The sequence below is a fragment of the Puma concolor genome, chromosome B3, assembly GCF_028749965.1.
Source record: "Puma concolor isolate L17-30 chromosome B3, mPumCon1.1.hap2, whole genome shotgun sequence".
NCBI lineage: Eukaryota > Metazoa > Chordata > Mammalia > Carnivora > Felidae > Puma > Puma concolor.
This window is the reverse complement of record NC_141672.1, coordinates 5,191,940-5,213,224: the sequence shown is the minus strand read 5'-3', so window position 1 is coordinate 5,213,224 and position 21,285 is coordinate 5,191,940. Positions and strand designations below refer to the sequence as shown.

Here is a 21,285-nt window from a genome sequence, read left to right as displayed (position 1 = left end):
TCCGTGAAGTTAGGGGTCGTAACCCCCTTGTCCTCTGCACTGCCCATTATGCCTAGCTCACAGAGCACGAGTAATAGTCCTTTGTGGAATGACAAATTGCATAAATGGTGAATGACTGGATGAAGCAGTGAGTTAGTGAATGAAGGAGTCTTTGAGTAAACAAAGGAAAACATATTGATGAAAATGTTGAGTATGCACACGTGTGAACAAATTGACAATGAGTTGACACGTCCACTTAACCAAATGCATACGTGCGTACATGTATGATGAAGTAATTATCGAATCAATGAGTGGATGAGATGATGTGTAAGGAAGAATGTCAAAAGGAGAATGAGTGATGAATAAATAAGTCAGTGGGTGAATGAATGAAAGACTAGTAGCTCAAGGAGTCAACAAGTGAAAGATGGGTGCACAAATAGACGAAAGAATAGGTAAGTGAGTCCCTGAATGAGTTTGCGAATTGAGTTTCAATGAGAATTGAAAGTTAATTAGTGATGAGGGAATGAATGAACCAGCGAGTCACTGAGTGAATGAGGAGCCAAATGCATTAATTGATTAAGAAGCCAAAAACTGAGTGAGTGAAGAAATGAACAAATTGATGAAAGAAGGAAAAAGTGGGAGAATTGAACAAATTAATAGATAAATAAGTCCATGAATGAGACAAGTTAATGAGCAGACGAATAAGCCAGTGGATGGAGGGATGCATATAGTAGAGTGAGTGAATAAAGTAACGAATTAGTGAGTGAGTAAACGAGTCAATGAATGGGAGTGCAGTCCAAGAACAGCTTAACTGCTGTGAATGAATGAGCGAATAAACAAATGGGTCAGTAAATGGGTGAGTGAGTCAGTGATCCATGTGTGAGGCAATGAGTGAATGAAGTCACACTGGGATCCCTTCCCTGACCACTCGGGAGCGAGCTAGCCACACCCCAACCTCACGCCACTTTGTAAATAGCTCCACCGGAGCACCCATTCTACTCTATCATGGGTATTTGTTTACGTGTTATCGCTAAGCCCATGTGCCCTGTGAGAGCCAGGAACCGGGTCAGATTCCACTCTGCATCCCAGTGCCTGCCCAGCCCCGAGCCTGGGAGGCGCCCAGTCAATTATTGCCGAACGAATTAATGAATAACTAAAAATACATGTGCTTTTGTGGAACCAGGCTGGCCCTTCTCAGAACGGTCTGGGAACCGTCCCGCGGGGAGGTGTGCTGTGTCAGATGGCCTGCGGCGTTCTCCGACGCAGGTCCAGATTCTCCCTTGAGGCCAGCTTCTAGTGTTCGGTGCCAGACAGACAGGATACTGGCAGTTCTGACTGCCCTGGACACTGGCCCATCCTTGGGCAACGTTGGCTTGGCGTGGTGGAGTGGAAGCCCTGGGTCTTCCCGAAAGTTGCCCTTGCCTCTGCCAAGACAGGAGGTCAAAAATAACCTGGTCTTGTTTTTATGCCTCCAGCAAGTGGGCCTGCTCTTTGCCTTTGCAAGGAAACCGAGTTCCTCTTGTGGTTGTTGTGGGTTAGACGTGAAGGGCCTCTGGACCTCGAGCCTCAGCTCCATGTCTTCCACGAAGATAACAATTGTTACGGGAATTAACCTTGTCTAGCAAGAGCGGGTTAGAAGGCCCATACTGTGGGACCTGGGAGGGAATAAATGCTTCGAAACTTACCCGAAGTAGCTGTAATTGATGGTTTCAATTGCACTTCTTTAGAAAGTTCCCAAATGACACCCACGTAATACGAAGATTCCCCTGTCCAAGAAGAATGGCGAGTTCGACGAAGTTCTAGAACAATGCCAGTTTGGATGGGATGGGTCCAGACTATGCACCTTTAAGACAGCATAACATGCCGTTCTGCCAGGGACAGATGACGAGAAAAGTAAGTTGGCAACATCTTTGCCCTCTGTGGGTATTTGCCCAAGACCGCCCCCCCTCCACTGCCCCCTCCCTGTATTGCATCATTCCTCCCTCCTGCAATTATGTGTTATAATTTTATACCCACTCTATGGCTGACACTGACCACTCCCCCTCCTCTCCTGTCTTGCCTGTTCCTGACCCTGGATTCCATCTCTCACTCCTGGTTTCGTGTCCTTCCTTTGGACTTGGCGATGTAACGGTCATTTGGCTTGGAATATAGCCTTCTCCTTCCTGAAGACTGGATTTCAGCTCAAATCATTGGCCTTTCTCCTTCGGACTGAATCAGGTAGACCCCCGTCTCCCTTCTTAATAGTGGACATCTGGGACCCTAATTTTGAGTCTTGTGGGTTGGCTGTCTTCCATCTGGGCAACCTCCAGCCCCTCCGGGCCCCCTGAATGCTGAGGCCGGGCGGCAGGATGAGCATCAGTGGCCTTCGTCTAGAATCTAATGTGTGACTGGAAAGTGTATGGACGCAGGACGTGGGACTTAGGTTCTCACATTCCCCAGGATTGTTGGGTAAATGAGGTGCTTGGACCTCATAGCATTCAACAGCTTCTAGTTGATTCTAATCTGTGCTTTCCGTGGTTGCTCAGCTTTGTGCCATGCCCAACACACCTGTCACCTGCCTTGCACTCACATAGCCCCTTGTCTTCCTTCCTGGCTCCTCACCTCCCGTGGTCCAGATTCGTCCTGTCGTGCTCACGTATCCACCCTCCACACCCCCGACAGAGCCCTTGTTATGGTGTTAGTTATGACCTACTGGTTTCTCCCAAAGGGAATGAACTCCTTGTTGTCAGGTAACCCACCAGAAGGTCTAGGCTTCAGTAAATGTTTGGTGAACTACTTGTCCATTCTTTCATTTATTCAGAAAAAGATTGGGCTCTTTCTGTGGCACCAGAGGTTGGGTATAAGCAGCAAGAGGCAGGCCATATCCTATCTCTGCCCTCATGGAACTTCAAGTCTTGAGTGGGAGATAGATTTCGAACAAATTTTCACTGTGGAATTACTTAATCATCCTCGTGACGAGCTCTATGAAGCCCGGGTGCCGTGGGCTTTGCTGACCTGCCACCTGGGCTGGTCTGGCCCTTATGACAAGCTCCCTCTGCTTTGGGGGCGACACTCTGGAAGGACAAGGCCATGGCCACGGTCAGAGCTGGCAGATGGCTGTGGGTCCCTGCGGGCAGGTCCTCGGACATCGTTGGACGAAAGAGGGATGGGTGGACCTTGGGGTTTGTGCAGCGGCCCTTTGGTTATTACCTGGGCAGAGGCGACCAGCCAAACATTGCAGTCACTCGGGCCGCGTGCTTGTTAAGGAAGGCTCTGCTGAGGCTCAGGGTTGGAGCCACCCCGTCAACTTCCAGGTGGTTCTTCTCGATGTACTGCCAGATGACAAACTGGGGGTACACCGGAACATGTGTTGACCTTGTCTCCCTCCACCACATTCCATTCTGAGTGTCTTCAAATGGCTGCCCGAGAAACCACTGTGGGGGTAGCATCATTGTGATGCTCTGCAGCGAACCTTGCAGTCCACACGCCTTGTTCCGGTCGCCTTCACCGATGCCACCCTCCCTCGGCCTCCAGCTTTGGTCCTGCCCCTTCCTCTGTCTCCAGAGAACCCAGGAGGCTACCTCTCTCGTGCCCGGCACCACGAAAGTCCAGACTTCCCTCATGTTGGCCTGGGTCAGCCTCTGGATTGGTCTTTTCGCCCTTCCTTCAGTTTGTTCTCCGTGCTGCAGTCAATACAATCTTTCTAGATTTTTCTAGAATGCATGAGAAAGAGTCCCATGCTCCCTAAAGCCCTTTTGTGAGTTTCGGAAGCCCCAGGGGGAAGCCCAAGCTCCTTGCTTCTCACTCACGGTCTTTGTGACTTGGCCTCTTGCCCTGGCTCCCACCTTGGCCTGGCCCTATGTGTCACCCGGCAGACCCTCCCAGACTCTGTGTCTGCGTCTCTGTGCCTTTACACATGCTCCTGTTCTGACCCTGTCCTCACTGCTCAATAGCTGGGCAGCCTGCCTCCCCCTGGTAGGTTGAGTCACCCCACATTTGGAACTGTTGCATGACCATGAACTTGACCTCCATTCAGAAACGTCTCCTGTGCTTGATTTAGGTGTCTGGCTTTCCAGCCCGGCTGTGCTCGGTCTGTGGTGTCTCGGACCATCCCCCACCCCCAAAGAACCTGTGCAGAGTGGTGGGTTCATCCGTCAGAAAGCTGGTTGAATGAGACACTGAATGAACACACAAAAGAATGACTGGGAGGTCATTCTGGGGGGCAGATCCTATCCCCGGAAGAGAACCGGGGTCCTTGGCACTGGGGAGTAACACCTCCTCATGACTGAGGCCTGTACCCCTCCTCCAGCCAATTCCATTTTCCTTTTCGCCTGCGACTCATTAGGAGATATGTAACCTTAATCCTTGAAATTGTCTGGGACGGAGCGTGTTTTCACTCAAGGGCATGAACATGGGGATTGTATTCCTTCTTAAATAAATCTCACTCCCCCAGGAAGTTTGGACAGGATGTGGGCAATCAGACCAGGGCTTGAAACTGAACATTTTGCAAAAGACCCGTTTCAAAATTTGAAGCCCCCTGGGGCTTCCGAAACTCTGGCCACTGGCCAGAGCTGAGTCTGGTTGGCGGGGGTCGCTGGGGCCTCCTCGCAGAGAAGGGAAGCAGAGATTGAAAACAAACCTTCAGCTGTCATTGAGCAGGCTGATGGTTTTGCAAGGCAGAATTTTGCGGTTCGGTTTTGCTTGTCTGTGAAACTGGACTGAGCTCGATCACCCCCATCAGCCTTCCTCCAAGCTCTGTGCGGAGGCCTCAGACCGTCCCGGAGCCAGCGTGGAGTCTGACTTCATCCCGACACGGATAGGACAAGCGTGTAGCACTAGCTGGGGCTGCATGCTTAGGGGCGGGCCCAGCTTAGGGCTCGCCCTTCCCCTGGGGGGTGCCCCCGGAGCCTGGGGAGAAAGAGTAATAACATTGCATTATGCCTGTCGTCACCAGGCACGGCCGAATGTTTCCCTGTTTCATCCAGAGACGGGTGACACTGATTCCTCATTGTGGCGACAAGGAAACTGAGGCCTGGGGAGGGCAGCCGTGCGTGACTCCATGTTTAGGACTCCTCCCAGGCTTCTCCTGAGTGGGCTCCCGCCTCCCGGAGTGGTGGCTGAGGCTGGTGCCCCAGGGTCACAGGTGTGGCAGGAAGGATCTTGGGGGGCGGAGGAACACATAGCCCCAGAGAGCAGTCCGCAGTGTTTGAGCCCTTGGGACTGGCTGTCCCGCCGTCCCCGCTGAGCTGTGAGCGAACCCAGGCCCTGGACTGGTCCCTTGGACAGGGAGATTCGTGGTCTCTCATTCTCTTTTGACTTTTTATCTTTTTTTTTTTTTTTTTGCCAGGAAAGAGCAGTGTGTGCCTCGAAGTCACCAGAACCTTCCAGGCTTTGGGCTCCTCATCTGTGAGAGGGAAGTGAGTTTCATTCGTTTATCCTGCAGAAATCTTGCTGCGGGCTGTGCCTGGTGGGTGTGCCACACGTGGCCTGGCAGGCAGACCCAGCAGGGAGCCACGGGAGCTGCCACTGGAGCTGGGCTTCAGAGTGGCTGGCCTCCTCCGCGCCCCCAAACCTGTGGGCGCTGCCCGCTCCCCTTCCACCAGCACCCCCTCTGTGTTCTCTGGGCCTCAGCAGCCACCGAGGACCTTCAGGAAGGGTGACGTTTCCCTCTTCCCTACATCTGAGACTCGAGTTGGAGCCAACGGCTGCCCAGCCTCAGTGTCCCCATCTGTAACCACGGGAGAAAGATGATGGCAGGGCTCTCTGCCGTTCCCATTTTGCCTGTCGTGGGGAAGGAATGGATAGCTCTCCCTTGGACTCGGGTCCCAGCCCCCCTTCCCTCTGTCCTCCAGGCCCTTGATCTTCACTGGTCTCTTTGGGGCTGACTTGTTATATTTTCTTTTCCCTCAGATCAGCAGGATAAAATAAAAGACAGTCCTGCCTGCTTGGCAGGGGCCTGACCCTGTCCCCGGCAGATGTTCCCGGGGACAGCAGGAGCTGGTGACCCCCGCCAGCAGGGGCTGCCCAGAGGGGACAAGGGCAGGCCTGGGCACATGTGTCCCTGCCGTGGCTTCTCTTTCCTCGGCTGGCCCCTCCCCTCCACTGTCCCCGGGCACCGCAGGGATTCTGGCCTCATTTTCTGATGGGCCCCCTCCGTGGGGTTCTCTGGGGAGCCCCCCCGGGCCAGAGTTCAGACTTCTAAAAGGGCTACTCATCCAATCCCCTGCACCCCTGGGGTCACTTGCTGCTTCCCTGCGACTCTGGGCCCCTGCCCTTCCTGTTCTTGTCAGTCCTCTCTATACATACCCTTTGCCCTGTCCCTCCTCCCGCCAGCACCCCCCATCCCATGGCTCCACAGGTCACCTATCCAAATATTTAGTACCCTGGTGAGTTGTGGGCCCGCATTCCTCGCTTTGGCTGTTTATGCAGCTGGTGGGCGCTCCTCGGCCTTGGGAAAGCCATACTTGAAGTGTGGGGGGTCACCCAAGGTGGGTAGCATTTCCTTCGAGTGGCCCGGGACCCTCTGACCTGAGTCCTTCACTTTGTGGGTCTCCTGGTTTCTTCGCCAGCACACCCCTTCTCAGGGACTGCACCCTGTGCAGGCTTGGATCCCTACTGGGAAGAAGGACGAGGCAGAGTGGTGGATGGGAGGGGCTGGCGTTGGCCAGAGGCTGAGGCCTCGATGCAGGGTGGCCATTCTCTGGGGTGCAGCAGGGCACAAAGGAAAGGGGTTTTGTGAGCTAGAAAGCGCTGGGCAGCTATTGGAGAAAGAAGGGAGGGAGAGGGGCCCTACAGGGCCCCCCAGCCTGCCTCTGCACAGCCCCCAGGGGGGCCGCTCCTCTCTTAAGGTCTCCCCTCTCCCCCAGCACTGGCTCGAGTTGACAGATGCTGTTACATTTGCATCTCACTGAGACCTCCGGTGCTGCAGAGGTCCTGTAGAGGCTCAGATGAGAACAGTGAACGCCGCTCAGTGCCCAAGTCCAGGACATGTCCCATACCCCTGCAGCAGCTGTCACACTGGATTCCTCCCTGGGATGCACTGGACGGTGCAGCAGAGAGATGCCCTGAGCACAGAGTCCGGATGTCTGTCATTCCCATCTGGGAGGCTGCTGGCCCCGTTCTTCGTGCGAAGGGGCTTGGGCCCTGAGGGTGTGGCAGCACATGTCTGTGGTTTGCTCATCAAGACTAAAGAACGTAACAAACTTTTATGGCTAAGTCTACCAATTCTGTGACATTTTGTAAAAGCCCTGCAAGGAAACATCTGGAAAACTCCCTTCCTGCTCCTGACAATTGTTGCAAACAGCACGTTTCAAAATACTCAGAACGTCCGGGCTGCAAAGCCCAGAGCTGACTCCTGGCCTGGCCTGACCGGCTAGGGACAGGGTGGGTGCAGGGCCACCCTCGGCCCACCTGCGCTTGCCCCCTTCCCCAGAGCCCTCTGGGTGCCCGCTTGCCCTCTGCCGTGATCTCAGGGAGAACCTCAGTTTGGGAGGGTGTCCATCTGTCCTTGAGACCAGCCCATTTCTGTCCCAGCAGGGAGAGTGGCTAGGAATGGCCCAAGCAGGGCTCCAAATCCAGACGTAGTCAGGGGTGGGTCTCAGCCTGTGAGGTCAGGGCTGGCGGGGCCATTGCGTGACCATGGGGCATCCACCCAGCATGGTGGGGGAGGGGGGGTGGATAAGTCACTTAGTGTCTGGCTCTGGGTTGGAGCTAGGCAGGGTTTATGGATGGGCATTAAATCCTTCAAAGGCTGAATAACGATAATAGAAGAGCCATTCATGGATCTTCAGTCACTGGTGTCATGGAATCAAGACTGTAATCAGTTTAGTCCCAGGGGTACAGAGGATGATAGTGTATTACTTAGTATGTAAGTGTTTAATGAAATATTTAGTATTTAAGGGCTGCAGTAACTCCCGAAGTCTGAAAGCACTGACCCGCTAGGCCAGGCCCAAGATGCCCGGTGCTCCTCGTCCCCCTCCTCACTCTCCTCCACCCTGCTCCAGCCTGAGTTTCTTGTGATGCCAGTTCACCCTTCCCTTCAGCTCTGTCACTGTGGGAGGGTCTCCCCACCTGGAGGTGCTCGGGACCTGCCGCTTGGAACTCCCATGTGTGATTCCATGGCTGGCCACTTCCCGTGGAATTCTGAGTATCCGGAGGGCAGCCGCTGGCTCCTTCCAGCTCCACGTACCCCGTGCTGGCCTTGCCATTCTCAGAGTGCTCCCCAGGGAGTGTCTGCGAGGGACCCATGCGAGTCAGACACGCTCACGCAGGCTGGATTTGGTCTTGTGACTTGGCCCTCTTGTCTTCGTAGGTCATTCTGCATGGAGCCGTGGAGGTGTGGTTTCCTGAGCACGAGTTTTCCCGAGGACGCTTCTGATGCGGGGAGCCCCTGCTTCACTGGGTGAGTTGTGCCTTTTTTGGTTGCCCTTTAAAAGGCATATGTGCCTGTGACTAAGGGCCACACACGGTCTAGATAATACAAAGACTGTAGGTGATCAAAGATGGCTGGAACATGTACGCAGGGCCTCAGAGGGCCCCGAATGCATGCACTACCCACCCAGAGCTGCTTCTGTGCGTGGAGGGCAGGCTGGCCGGATGAGCCACATGGAAGTTGCCCATGGCAACCCTAGGGAGAGTGCACGCAAGGAGGCTTGGCCCCAGACAGCTCTCCCTCGTCCCCGGTCCTATCCAAGCAGTAGGGACCGTGCTCACTTCCCAGCTGACTGGGCACCAGAGTCCTTTTTGGCAGCTTGAGTTGGGACTTGAGTTTTACCTTCACCCTCCTGGCAGCAATGAGTCTTTTCAAAATTATGCATAGAATTGCATCTTGTTAACTCATTACTGTGACGGAAATTGCAATAAGCAAGGGGAGCCGTGCGAGTTTTTCCCATAAAAGACACTAAGCTAATAACTAAAATTTGTTGTACTGAACGATTCCAAAAACTAGTGTTTTTCTCCTCATTGAAAACGAAATACATGTTTATTGTAAAAGCTTGTGAAATACTGAAAACAAATAAAATGAAAAATGGGACACCCCCTCATCCCAGCCGCTCAAAGATGAACATAAATTGCATAAATGTGTGTGCGTGTGTGCGCGCGCACGTTTTTGTACACACACGTTATGCATGCATATTTTTAACTGGGCTCCTTATTGTCATCCTAATTTTTTCACCTAACTGTATATCCTGAATATCTTCTCCTGCCATTAAGTAATTTTCTAGCTTGTGATTTTTTAGCGGTTATGTAGTATCCTAAGAACTGCTACCTCAAGCCCAATGTATAGCTGCTCTCTTGTCAGATGTCTAGATAATTTTAAAAGCTGGATTGTGTAAGTTGGGGTGAGCACCTTTGTTCATCCCACGTACATACCTGATGTATTCCCTGAAGTTCATTCTAAAAGCGGAGCGGTCATCTCAGAAGGTGCAAGCATTTGATGGCCACATTGCCCTCCTTAAACTTTGTGCCAATTTACAATCTCAGAATTAGTTTAACAAGTGACTTTTTCTATGGGGATTATCAAGGTTTTGATACTGGCCAATTTGTTACACACGTTATTGTCAATTTTATTACCTGGGATCACAGCATTGCCCCCATATCTTTATTGGGTCTTAGTACTTGAATTGCCGGTTCAGGTTCCTTGCATTTTGCATCTTTCCCTTGGTTTAATTTTTGTTGAAGTCTTGCACATGCTTCATTTAAGAATCAGGTAGTTCTAGAAGCCTGTTGTACAGGTATCAGTGCCCACCCGCCCTCCGGTCTCCCTACTCCACCCCATGTCCTGCTCCACAGAACCAATGGCTGTTGACTCTTTTAACTCATTCTCTTGACATTTACATCCATGTTTCTAAGTAACATTCTTATTTTTCTACTTCTCAATCTTTTTTTTTTTTTAAGCTTGAGCGTTATCTTGATTTTTCAACCATCGAGCATATGTCCTTGGCCTCCCCATCCACAAGCATACCTCTGTGCCCCTCCCCATTCTCTTAATATATATTTGGTTCATAGTTTTTGGTTTGGTCAGGATTCAGTGTTTACATTATTATAACCACGTAAACATTCTTAGGAGCTGAACAGCAGCATTATGATTATTCACCCCTTCTTCACAACTTTTTGTTTTCTTTGGAATTAATAGTTATCTGGGTTTTGTTTGTTTGCATTTTTTGTTAGTTTTTAATGAATTTATCATAGATGTATTCTCAGCCTCTCAATACATTCAAACCCATTCAAACAATTTTTAAAATGCGTTTTATCTTTTTGAAGAAATCTCTTCCTGGAGCCTTCTTGTCTCTTCTGTTTTGGATTGGTTGATCTTTGGGATTCCTGTCCTCATCTACCCTCATTCTCTTCCCAGGGATTCCCGTGATCCTATCTTCTTGGTTGGATCTCTGATTTCATAAATCCTGGGTTATCTTTTTTTGTTTACTCTCTGTGCTGCTAGAGTGCACCCTCTAGCAGTTATCTCAGAAAGGGCTCATGGGAGGTATATTTTTGAAGACTTTCCACATCTGAAAAGGAGAATGTCTAGTTCACAATTGACATGGATAGTTTGGCTGGGTATAGAATTCTGGTTGGTCATCTTTCTTCCCCACAGATTTTGAAAGCATAAATAATTGTCTTCTAACTTCTAGTGCTGTTGCTGAGAGGCCTGAAACCTTTGTGATTCCTCATCCCTTGTGTGTGATCTTTTTTCCTCCCTTTCTGGAATGTGCAGGATTTTCCTATTGTGTTCTAGTGTTTTAAATGTCATGTATACACATCTTGATGTGGATCTATATTCATCCATTTTGCTAGGCCCTTTTGATCTGAAATCTGTTGTAGACAGTTTTTTTTTGAACAATCCTTAGATAATTTCCTTCCATCTGTTTTTCTAGAACTTTTATTTTTTGCATGTTGGATCTCTGACTGGTTCTCTAATATTCCCAAATTTTTTTCTCTGATTTTCAAACTTTAATTTCTTTGTTCTCCAAGAAATTTCTGTCTTTATTTTTAACCTATTTTCATTGCTGCAATCTCTTATTTTCAAGATTTTTTTTATTATACTCTAAATATTACAAAATTTTGTTTCATGGATGCGATTGCTTTGGTAGTCCTGATAACGTTTGATATCCCTGATAATATTAAGGATATTTTTTCTGAAATTTTCTTTTTCCTACAGTCTCCAAACTTTTTTTCCCATCCAGTTGTATGTGTCTCTGACTTCCATGTTATATGCCTTCTTCAACTCTACAGATATATGTATGGGTACACACACACACACACACACACACACACACACACACACAAATACACTAATGAGCTGTTTGAAAGCTCTTGGCATTCAAACTGATGATCCAGTTGGGATTTGTAGCTGTGGGCTTTACCGTAGAGTGAGCTAGTTGGTGTTTCTATTGGGTAACCCCATGTTGAGCATTTTAAAACCTTTTTTCTTTTGGACTGCTCAGATGCTCCAAAGGTCTTTTAGTTTCTGGCCTAGAGTCTGTCTGGCTGCCACTGCTCTGAGAGGCTGGAGGAGGAAAATGACAGAGGCGAGTGGTTCTCAGCATCCACCTTGTAACATTTTGCTTTCTTCCTCTTTTTAATTTAGAGCTTTTACTCTCATCCGTGCCTGCTGTTTCTGTATCCGTCACCTCTGCTTTACTTTCTCTGGGCAATACATTTTCAGTCTTTTCTCAAGATCAGGGAAGGCTCTGAAGTCTTGGTGAGGATTTGGGGGGATGTCTTCTTGAACAGACTTTCAGCCAATTCATCCTAGTTAGGCTCAGATTTTCCTGCCACATTGAGGCACCTGGTGCTGTGAATGCCTGAGACTTTTGTGGGTTCCACGGAACACATCAGCCTTTATTTCAGCCTTCCTTACAGTCAGCTTAAGATTCGGTTTTCCGAGTTCCGAATCAGTTTTCACTCTTGTCTTGTCTGTGCCCTTGTGTGCTTACCTCAGAATGAAAATCTCTTCGCCCTCATTTAGTGCAGTTTCAAAGGGGCAGGCAGGTGAACATCTGTATTTAATTCACTATATTGAACTGAAAGTCATTTACCCATTTTTCCCTGTTGGTGTGTTCCTCTTTGATTTTTTTTTTATCTCATAAGACATTTTTCACAAGAGCAGTAACTTTTTCTATCACGTATTTTCAGTGTCCCCCCACCTTTTTCATTTGCCATCCCATTTTACTCAGGGGGCTTTTCATTTTTTAATTTCAAACATTTTTAAAAATGTTCTGAAAAATGTTCTAAAAAACCTATCTCTAATTTCTCCTCATGCTTTGTTTTTCCATAGAAAAACCTTTCCCACCCTGAGCTTATCTGGGCATTTTTATTTTTTTCTAGTTCTTTTATGATTTCATCTTTTATAGTTGAATCTTTAATCATTTGTTTATTGTGAGAGATAACTATATGTTCTTTTTCCACGTGTACCACCTGCTAGATACTTTTGTAGTTTTTGTTTCTTGCTGTGGCTTTCCAGGATTCAATTAATCTGTTTATTCTTATACGAGTATTGCTTTGTTTTAATACCCTATTGTTGTAATATGTGTTATTATTTGTTAGTAATAGTCTTTCATTCTCATATTGCAATATTTTCTTCATTGGTCTCATTTGTTTATTTTTCTGGATGAAGTTTGGTGATGTCAGGAAGTTAAAGACATAGATTTTCTGTGGAATTTTATTAAATTGAAAATTAAAGAGAACTGATATTTTTTGATACTTGGCTTTGTATAATCTGTCACCGTAATATATATATAATATATATAATATATATTATATATATATTATATATGTATATTTTATATATATATTCACAATTTGTCAAATTTGACAAATTCACAATTCATCATTAAGTTCATTTTAAGAAAGTAAATATTGCTTACATATTTCTATTGTGAATTTGTTCCTCTCTGTTTTCTAAACTGGTTACTACTAGCATGTAGGAAAGAGATTGCATATTTATTGTTATTGGCTGTCTACTTGAATTCTTTCATTTTTTTCCTACAAGTTTTTATTTGAATGTTTTGGAACTTCTAGGTAACAAGTCCTGCATTTCTATATAATATATATTTTGCCTTTTTTTTTTCAGTATTTCATCTCTTCTATTTCTCTTGATTTTCTGATAGCATTGGCTAGATCTTCCAAAACATTAAATTGTGGAAAATAGAAATCTTTATCTTGTTTCTGGTTCACTGTCAAGTATGATAACAAATAATTTTTTGAGGTATATGTTTTTTTATAATGTTAATGAGATATTTATTTTTAGTTCATATGACCTTAAAATCAGGAATGGGTTTAGAAAAATGCTTTTTTGATTAATATATAGAGATGTTTGTGTTGTTTTGTCTGTTGACTTGTTGATGGAATGAATTATAATAATGTTTCATAACTTTGAAACATTTTTTGGATCAAATTCTACCTTGTTATAGAGTATTGTTCTTTTAATTTACCACGTGATTGTTTTGCTAGGATTTCACTTAGGCCTTTTCCAATTTATTTTTTGTTGGTTTTGGTATCCAAGTTATGTTGGCTTTGTAAACTGAATTAGGGAACATTTCATCTTTTTTCTGTATTCTGTACCATATATGCATCATTTGAATGATCTATTCCATGAACGCTTGAAAGAACTCACCCATGTAACTCTCCTGGGATAATTCTTTGGCAACTTTTCATATTTCTTCTGTATTCATTGGATTCTTATGATTTTTTTGCATCTGTAGAATATTTGCTTCTTTTTCTGATGTAGCTCAGCATTTAAATGTGGAAGTACTGGAATCGGACAACTTGGGTTCAAACTCTTACTCTGTCATTTCCCTTGTGACCTTGGGAAAACTATGTCTCCTTCCTAATTCTTGGTTTCCTCAGTTGTCAAATAATTAAAATGAGAGCCTGTAGCTGAGAGTGCCACTGTGAGGATTAAAGAGATAAAGTAACTTGCACCTTGTCTGGCACATAGCGAGTGCTCAATGATTTTTCAAGACCTATTATTAATCCTGGAAAATAATAGATTTTTTTTTGAGATTTAAAAGCTTCTTAGCATAGAGTCCATAAATAGTATTTTTATAACATTCCAATCTGTTTCTATGATTATATCACTTTTGTCATTCTTAATTTTGGGTATGTGTACTTTATCTCTTTTTTATTAGATGATCTTGAGGAGTGTCTGCTTTAGAAGTTTTTCAAAGAATCTGTTTTTGGAATAATTTATCAATTAAACTGTGTGTGTGTGTGTGTGTGTGTGTGTGTGCGCTCAAATTCAATAATATCTGCCTTTATCTTTATTGATTCTTTCCTTCTGCTTTTCCTGAAGTTTGTTTTGTGGATCTGTCCAAATATTTCTTATGTTATTCTTCTTAAATAATGAAAACATTTCATGGTATGAATTTGCCTCTGCTTGTGACTTTGACTGCACAAGTTTTAATATGTAGTTTTTAAAACATTTAAAAAATATGTGTAAATATGCTTTTCATTTCTTCTTGTTCTTAGGAGAAATAATTATCTGAATTAAATGTGCAAAGTAGAGCTTGTTTTAAAATCAATTTCTAATTGATTTGGCTTGTGTGTTGTTGCTTATGTTGTTTTACTCAATTGTGGTTATATTTCATTGTGGCTTGGAGAATACGGATATGTAGATTCTACTTTGGAGAAATTATGGATGTGTTCTTTGTGCCTTATATAATCAATTCTGTAAACATTTCATGGACCTTCAAAAGTAAGGTGTACATCTGGTTGATAGGATATCGATTCTGATGTAAAGACATTTAGTTTTATTAGGTTTTCTGTTGATTCTTTTGGATTTTCTCAGTAAAGAAAGAAGTAATCGGTAAACATAACTTAATCTCATTCCAATACTTTGTAACATTTATCTATTTGCTTTATTACATTGGCCAGAGCTTTGGGGACAGTGTAACTTAATATTACTGAAGTAAGCACCTTTTATTTCTTATTTCCTGTTAAAGATGATGTTGCTTGCCTCTGAATTTGGGGTATGTTTATCGTTTACTTTTTTGCCCAGTTGATGTCTTTATAACTGAGAGGGCGCTGGAAACTATCTCTATCTGTTTCCCTCATTTCCCTGGGATGCTATTTTATTCCTAATGTAAATGTCTGTGAATGTTCTATCATTGCTGTGGATTGTACCTTCCACCTCTGAGAGGTGGCTTTTATCGACCTATTTAATGATTTCGCTCTTGAGTACTGGACATTGCAGAGGCACCTCTGCTTTATTTTCATTTGTGTTCCAGAGTTAGGCAGCCCCACTCTCCCACGTGAGTGTTTCTAGAAGTCTGTATTCAAGGCAAAGTGTTTGGAAGTTGAACCAGAGACTGTCATGTTCCCAAGTATTCTGCTCCTCAAGAGCTCAATATTCTGTATGTTTCCAGGCAATTTCTAGCATTCCACGGATGTTCTTTAATTTTGTTCTTTTCAAACACATAGTTGACTGCCTTAAATTCAATTCCTGGGGCTAGAGATGGGCCCCATTGGGTCTGCCTGATGATTTCCATCTTTGTCTTAATTTCTTAAGTATATATGAGATCTATGCTCTTACAACGGGTATCAGCAACTTTATTTTTCCATTTTTCATTTATTTTTACAAAGAAAAAAGAGCAAAGTGTCATTAAATACTGCTTCTCCATGCAGCCACACCCTTTATTCAGACCAAATATTACCCAGAAGCCCAATAAGTAAAATGGATCGAATCAATGCTGCCCTATTTGGAGCTGGGTGGGGGGTGACCTCGAGCCATGGGTATCATTGCAACAGAGGCATGGGGGGACCCCAAGGGCACCTCGGGATACCCCGTGAAAGCCTCTGCAATGACATAATTTAGGCAATTGCACAGCTCGAACAACTTTCTGTATACGCAAAGGTGGGGGTGCCGTTGATTGATGGCAGTCAGCTGTTGTATGAATTTTGTGCGTTTTGAGATGTCAGTGCATGATGGTGTGGGCTTCCTGAAAACCAAATGCATGATCGTTGAGGCCTTCCTGTTTCCCTGTGCCCATTCCTTGGATTTGAACTTTTTTGAGTTAATTATTTCAAGCGTGTCTCAAGTAGACGACAGATACTTTGGATTTGAGGCTTTGCCTTGCCTCGAGAAACCTCCTTTTTAAGGCGTATGTAACCCACTGACATCTTAATTTTTTGATTGTCTTGTTTGGACTTAAACTAATTGCACTAATGCTTGTCTCATATGTCCTGTCCTTGCTTTCCTGATATCTTTTACTGCAGAGACCACAGGTTTCATTTTAAAAATGTTCTCTGGTGATTCCTAGAGCACGCAAGCAGTTTCCAAGTGTGTTAGTGTTTACATTTCAGGGTTGTTGTTTTTTTTTAAACCATACTTACATCTGTATTTGTCCACGGTAAAAAAAAAAAAAAAAAAAAAAAATAGCCTTCTCCAACTTTGTGTAATTATTAAGGCGAGTGTGTATCTGGTTTTTTTTCCCCCACTCCTCCTGTTCATATGCTTCCGATGATGAGGTCTGAGGGGTCTCATCACTGTCTCCTGTTTGCCTCCCCACCCTGTGTGCCCCAGTCTTTGGGAGGAGAGAGTCGCCTCTTTTTGCTTTCTCTGGGCCTGGCCCCTGCTGCAGGAGCTGAAGCTGCTTGCTGTTTCCGGGCTATGGATTGCGTCAGCCTGAAACCCTAGCACTTTGCGCAATGCCGTGATCTCCTGTCAACACGTGGGTCAAGTGACCGTCTCTTTCCCCCTGAGCCGGTGAGCTCCGGAGAGGCGGGACCACTGAGTCAGGGCAACCTTGGCCTCCACACGGGGCGATGCCATGGGTGTGCTCATGGCCGAGTGTCTGCAAGGATGTGTGGACCGTTGGTGCGTGGGAGAGCAGCTGAGGAGCAGACAAGCGCATGAGTGAACCTTTGAGGGGGATCAAGGAAGGCACACACGGGCAACAATTGAGAGAAGGGCCCAGCCAATGGACAGGTGGCGAATGGGGTGTTGATTGGGGTCTGGGAGAGTGAGAGGGGCCTCCAGCCGCCGGCCATCTTTTTGGGGAACTGGGTGGGGAGGGTGAGCATGTCTGCTTCTCTAGAGCCCCAGGAGGGCAAGGATGCTTTCAGAGTTAATCCCTGCCGTTTGGAGCTGTCCATCCCTTCATTCTTCGCTATTCTTACTATTCGTTCTACAGAATGTCTGGTTCTGGTCACTGGGGATTCAAAGCAGAGGCCAGTGTGACCCCTTCCTGCCCAGAGGAGTTCCCATTCCAAGAGGAGACATGAGTGGCGTCCTCTCCAATCATGGACACAGAGAAACTAAAAGCCATCAAAAGGAACTCCCCACAGCGTCCCCCCATTAGCCTTGCCCCATTGCTTCTCTTTACCTGATGACCGGTGGAGGAAGCCACCTGCTGCTGGCCCATGGCACGCCGCCACCTGAGCACGGGCTCCACCCCGCCTTCCCCATCTCCTCTGGAGCCTTCCACCGTCATGGCCGGCCTCTCCCCTCTCCCGGGCCCTTCCCGTTGGGTCTTAGCATGCTGTAGTGCCTTCAGTCTTTAAAAAATCCCAGGAAGCTGCCTCCTCCCTCTACGTGCTACCCTCTTGGTGCTTTCTCTGTATCTCACTTTCATCTGGCTTCTGCCTCTACTGCTTCACTGGGAGAGCTTTCATGAGGCTCCCCAGGGGCCTCCAGCTGACGGCTCAGACTTCTCGCTGGCGCTTCAGACTTGGCGCCCTTCTCGCCTACTTTCCATGCCAGACCTCTGCACGGGTTCTTTCTGACCTTTTCTTACGGCTCACTATTCCTCACCTGCATTCAGGGCATCACCGAATCTCTCGCGTCCTTCTTCCTGACTGTTCTCAAGCGTGCCCCCCCCCTCCCCACATCCATGACCCCTACCCTGCCCAGGGTGCAGCTCTCGATTTTGAACTCCTGTACTCTCTCCCTCTCCCGCTCTTGCCCCTAGAAGCCCTGTCTCTTCATATCAGCAAGAGCTATCGTAGAAAAAGCACGAAGCTCCCATCTTTTATCAGCTCATAATGGCTTTCCTGCGCCTGAGTATAAAATCTGTAATCTTTGACCTTCATTATAAGCCTCTGAACGATCCAGCCTCCGCCTAGCTCCTCAGCCTTATTTCTGGCACGTTTCTGGCTCTCTGCGCCCCATTCGCAGGCCTGCTGGTTTGGTTACCACGCTCCATCCAGACCATGCTTCCCCTGTCTGGTCCGTGCTGCACCTGGACCCTTCTCCACCCGGTCCTCCGCCCTCCACCCTACATTTCCTCTCCTGTCCCCTCTCTTCCTGTTGTCTTGTCCCGTCCTTCATCTTTTGCTTTAAACGGCTTCTGAGGAGCTCCCCCCGCCCCCACTCCGCCTTGGTTGGATCTTCTTCCTAAACGTTCCCAGCTCCTTCCCAACACTTTGGCCTCTTTTAATTTTGGAGTTAATGTCCTGCGACAATTATATCAATGCGGGTCTCCCCTGCTAAGCTAGAGGTTGCGGGGGGGGGGGGGGGGGGAAGAGACGATGTTTTATATTCACAGTTCCAGCACCTCAGGAACGTTTAAAAACCATGAACTTACTTCTCTGCCTGCTCACATGGAAGATGGGCTGGTGCTGGAAGAGGGACACAGGCGGGGTGCTGCGGAGGGTCGGGGCACGCCTAGGGCTGAGTTGGCCGAGGTGGGGTCAGGACTCGGGGAGCAGGAAAAGGGTGGGGGTCTAGGCGGAAGCCTTGAGCGCCATTCTAAGGGCTTTGGTCTTCAGAAACAGGGTTGTGAGCAGGGGGCTGACATGCTCTGCACCGGGTTTCAAGACTTGGTGGGTTAGCTGTGTCCCCCCACCCTGCCGCCCGGGAGCCTGCTCTTGCCCCGTCTTTGCAGACCAACCGGTGTCATGGCTGTGTGTTCCATTTCTGTGGGGGGGGGGGGGGATTGACAGTTGGACCTCGAGAGGGGATGGAGAGACTCAAGGGAAGCCTCTTGGAGGAGGTGGAGATGTGGAGCAGGTGCAGGGGCTAGAAGAACCCCCCCCCGCCCCCCCCCACTCCCGCTCACCGGGGTGCGGGACTGGCATATACCAGGGTGGGGTGGTTGCTGTATGACAAGGACTGTCCTAGCACGGGTGAGCTCGGGCAGGTTCAACTACCCCAGAAGTTGAGGGGCCCCCTGTCGCCTGTGAGCTCTGCCCTGGAGCGTCCCACACTGCCATGCAGAGGAGACCACTGCCCTTCACTTTGAGGAGGAGATAGTTGACCACGTGGCCAAAGCACGGTCAACGTTGCGTGGTTTGCCTCTCCTCAGGCTCTCCGAGCTGGCATGGCCTTCCCGGGAGAGAGGCCACTTCAGGGTAGAGGCCCTGCCCCCCCATTTATGTTCACCACGTGTCTGCTTCCCAGTGCCAAATCAGAAAGCTTTCTGGAGGTGACAGCAACTTCAGGGACAAGCCCCGGTCTGGGGTCAGCACCACTCCATGGTTCCTGAAGAGGTGGTAGACTGTGGAACGTAGGCTTTATGATTTTTGACCTATGTAACATGGTCCACTAACTCTCAGTATCCACTCCATCCTCGGAGGGCACCCCGGAGGTGTTGCCGACGTGAGGGAAGAGAACACTGGGTTTAGCTCCGGCACCGCTCCGTGGTAGTTCCCGGTGCCTCTGCCCGGTGTCCGAAATGTGCCGAATTGTGCCGGAGGCCTTGTGCCAAGGCCTATTACCAACTGCACCCTCTGGGCGGTTGCTGGAGGGGAGGCAGCTCGGGGGCAAAGACGCCGATTCCAGCCTCAGCCGTGGTGCTTGAAGAGATGCTTTTCCGTGTGGCGTATGCACGAGGAAGCCTTTGCGTGGCGTGGTCCCCCACTTCCCGGAAGCCCCGCCAGCTTCGGGAGGGCTTCGTGGGACCAGTGCCGCCTTCGGGGGGAGCCACCGGCCCGGCCTCCGTCTTGCCGTGTGGTTTTGAAGAGCTGTCGCCCCTGTGTTGAAGTTCCCGTGTTTGTGCCCATGCCCACCTCTGATCGATAATTAAATTCAATCTCAGAGGGCTTTCTGGAGGCGGTGCCGAGATGGGGGAGGAAGCGGAGGTTCTGACCTTAGGGAGTCAGTTGGCCAGAACGACATCTGCTTTGCTTACGAAGATGGCGTGGTGGTTACTGCTCAGATCCAGTCCGGCCTGAGAGGACCTCTGGGAAGTGCCCCTGACTTTGAGGCGGAGGTGGCCGTGAGTCTTTCCTCGTGGCGTACGTGTGTATTTTCTAACGCCCGGTGCCAGGGTTTACAGCCTGGGCTTCACATGCCCTGGGACTGCCTGCTTGGCCTGCTCAGCATGACTGGGCAGGCGTTCTTTCCGGTTGCACGCAGGCCGTCCCAGAGCAGTCATTCGGCCCGCCGCTCCCCCACGCGGTCCCGTGGGCCAAACGCCACGGCCGCCCTCCCGCTGTGCCCGCCCACCCGTTCCCTCCGATCCGGCGCGGGGCCCGGCACGTAGTGAGCACTTGATCGGTATTTCCGGAATCGTGAAATCGGTAACGTCGTCCGCTCCTGCTCGGTGGGACTTGCGGCCTTGGAGGGCTTCCTGGAGGAGCTGCCAGCTTTGGGGATCAGCCACCAGTTCCAGCGTCGGCACCGACTCCTGATGGTGGAGACAAGACTCCTAGCCTGTTGTGTGCTTGTCGCATGATGCATGTGTTGTGCTCGACCTGCCTTCTGGTTCCCCCAGCTCTGGAAGGCTTTCTGGACCTGCCCGCAACCTCCGCCCTCGGCGTCCCTGTGTGGTACTTGGAGAGATAGTAGACCGTATAGCGTACGCTTTATCTGTGACGTATGTAACACGGTCCACTAACCCTCAGTATCAAATCCATCCTCGAGGCTCCTGGGGACGACGCTGTCTTCGGGGAGGCGCCGCCGGACCCAGCCGCAGGCCTCCTCGTGGCCCTCGAAGACCTGGTTTTCTGTGTGGCATGTTCTTTTCTGCATGATGCAAATGACATACTCTCGCTCTTCTTGTACCAAGTTCTGCCTCGGGAACTCTCACCACCTCTGGGGAGGAGATCTTGACTCCCTCTGGGATCAGTGCTGCTCTGTGGCGTTCAGCGACGCGGTCGACTGCGCAGCTCTTGTCTAGCGTGCATCATGGCCCGCCTCTTCCCAGCGTCAAGCGCAGCCTCGAAGAGGTCCCCCGGGGGCGCCCGTGCGGACGCGAGCCTCCTCCCGGCCGTCGCTGGCACCGTGCGGTACTTGAAGAAATGGTTTACCGTCCCACATACATTTTGAATATGTATGTGGGACGGTAAACCGCTTCTTGGTATCTAGCCCAGCCATCCAAACCATCCCGGAGAGAGCCTGAAGTCGGAGAAGCAACGCTGGCCTCGCTCGGCATCCTCTCTGCTCCGCGG

General features: G+C 48.6%; 1 long non-coding RNA gene across 2 annotated transcripts in view; it reads left to right on the top strand.

Annotated features, from left to right (window-relative positions):
• LOC147579692 (uncharacterized) overlaps positions 1 to 17,232 on the top strand; it is a 129,156-nt gene extending 111,924 nt beyond the window's left edge. For both annotated transcript variants that reach the window (XR_015252024.1, XR_015252025.1), the window contains 2 exons: positions 1,707 to 8,359; positions 17,088 to 17,232. This is a non-coding gene — a long non-coding RNA (uncharacterized LOC147579692). The remainder of the gene's footprint in view (positions 1 to 1,706; positions 8,360 to 17,087) is intronic.
• Positions 17,233 to 21,285: the final 4,053 nt, after the last annotated feature.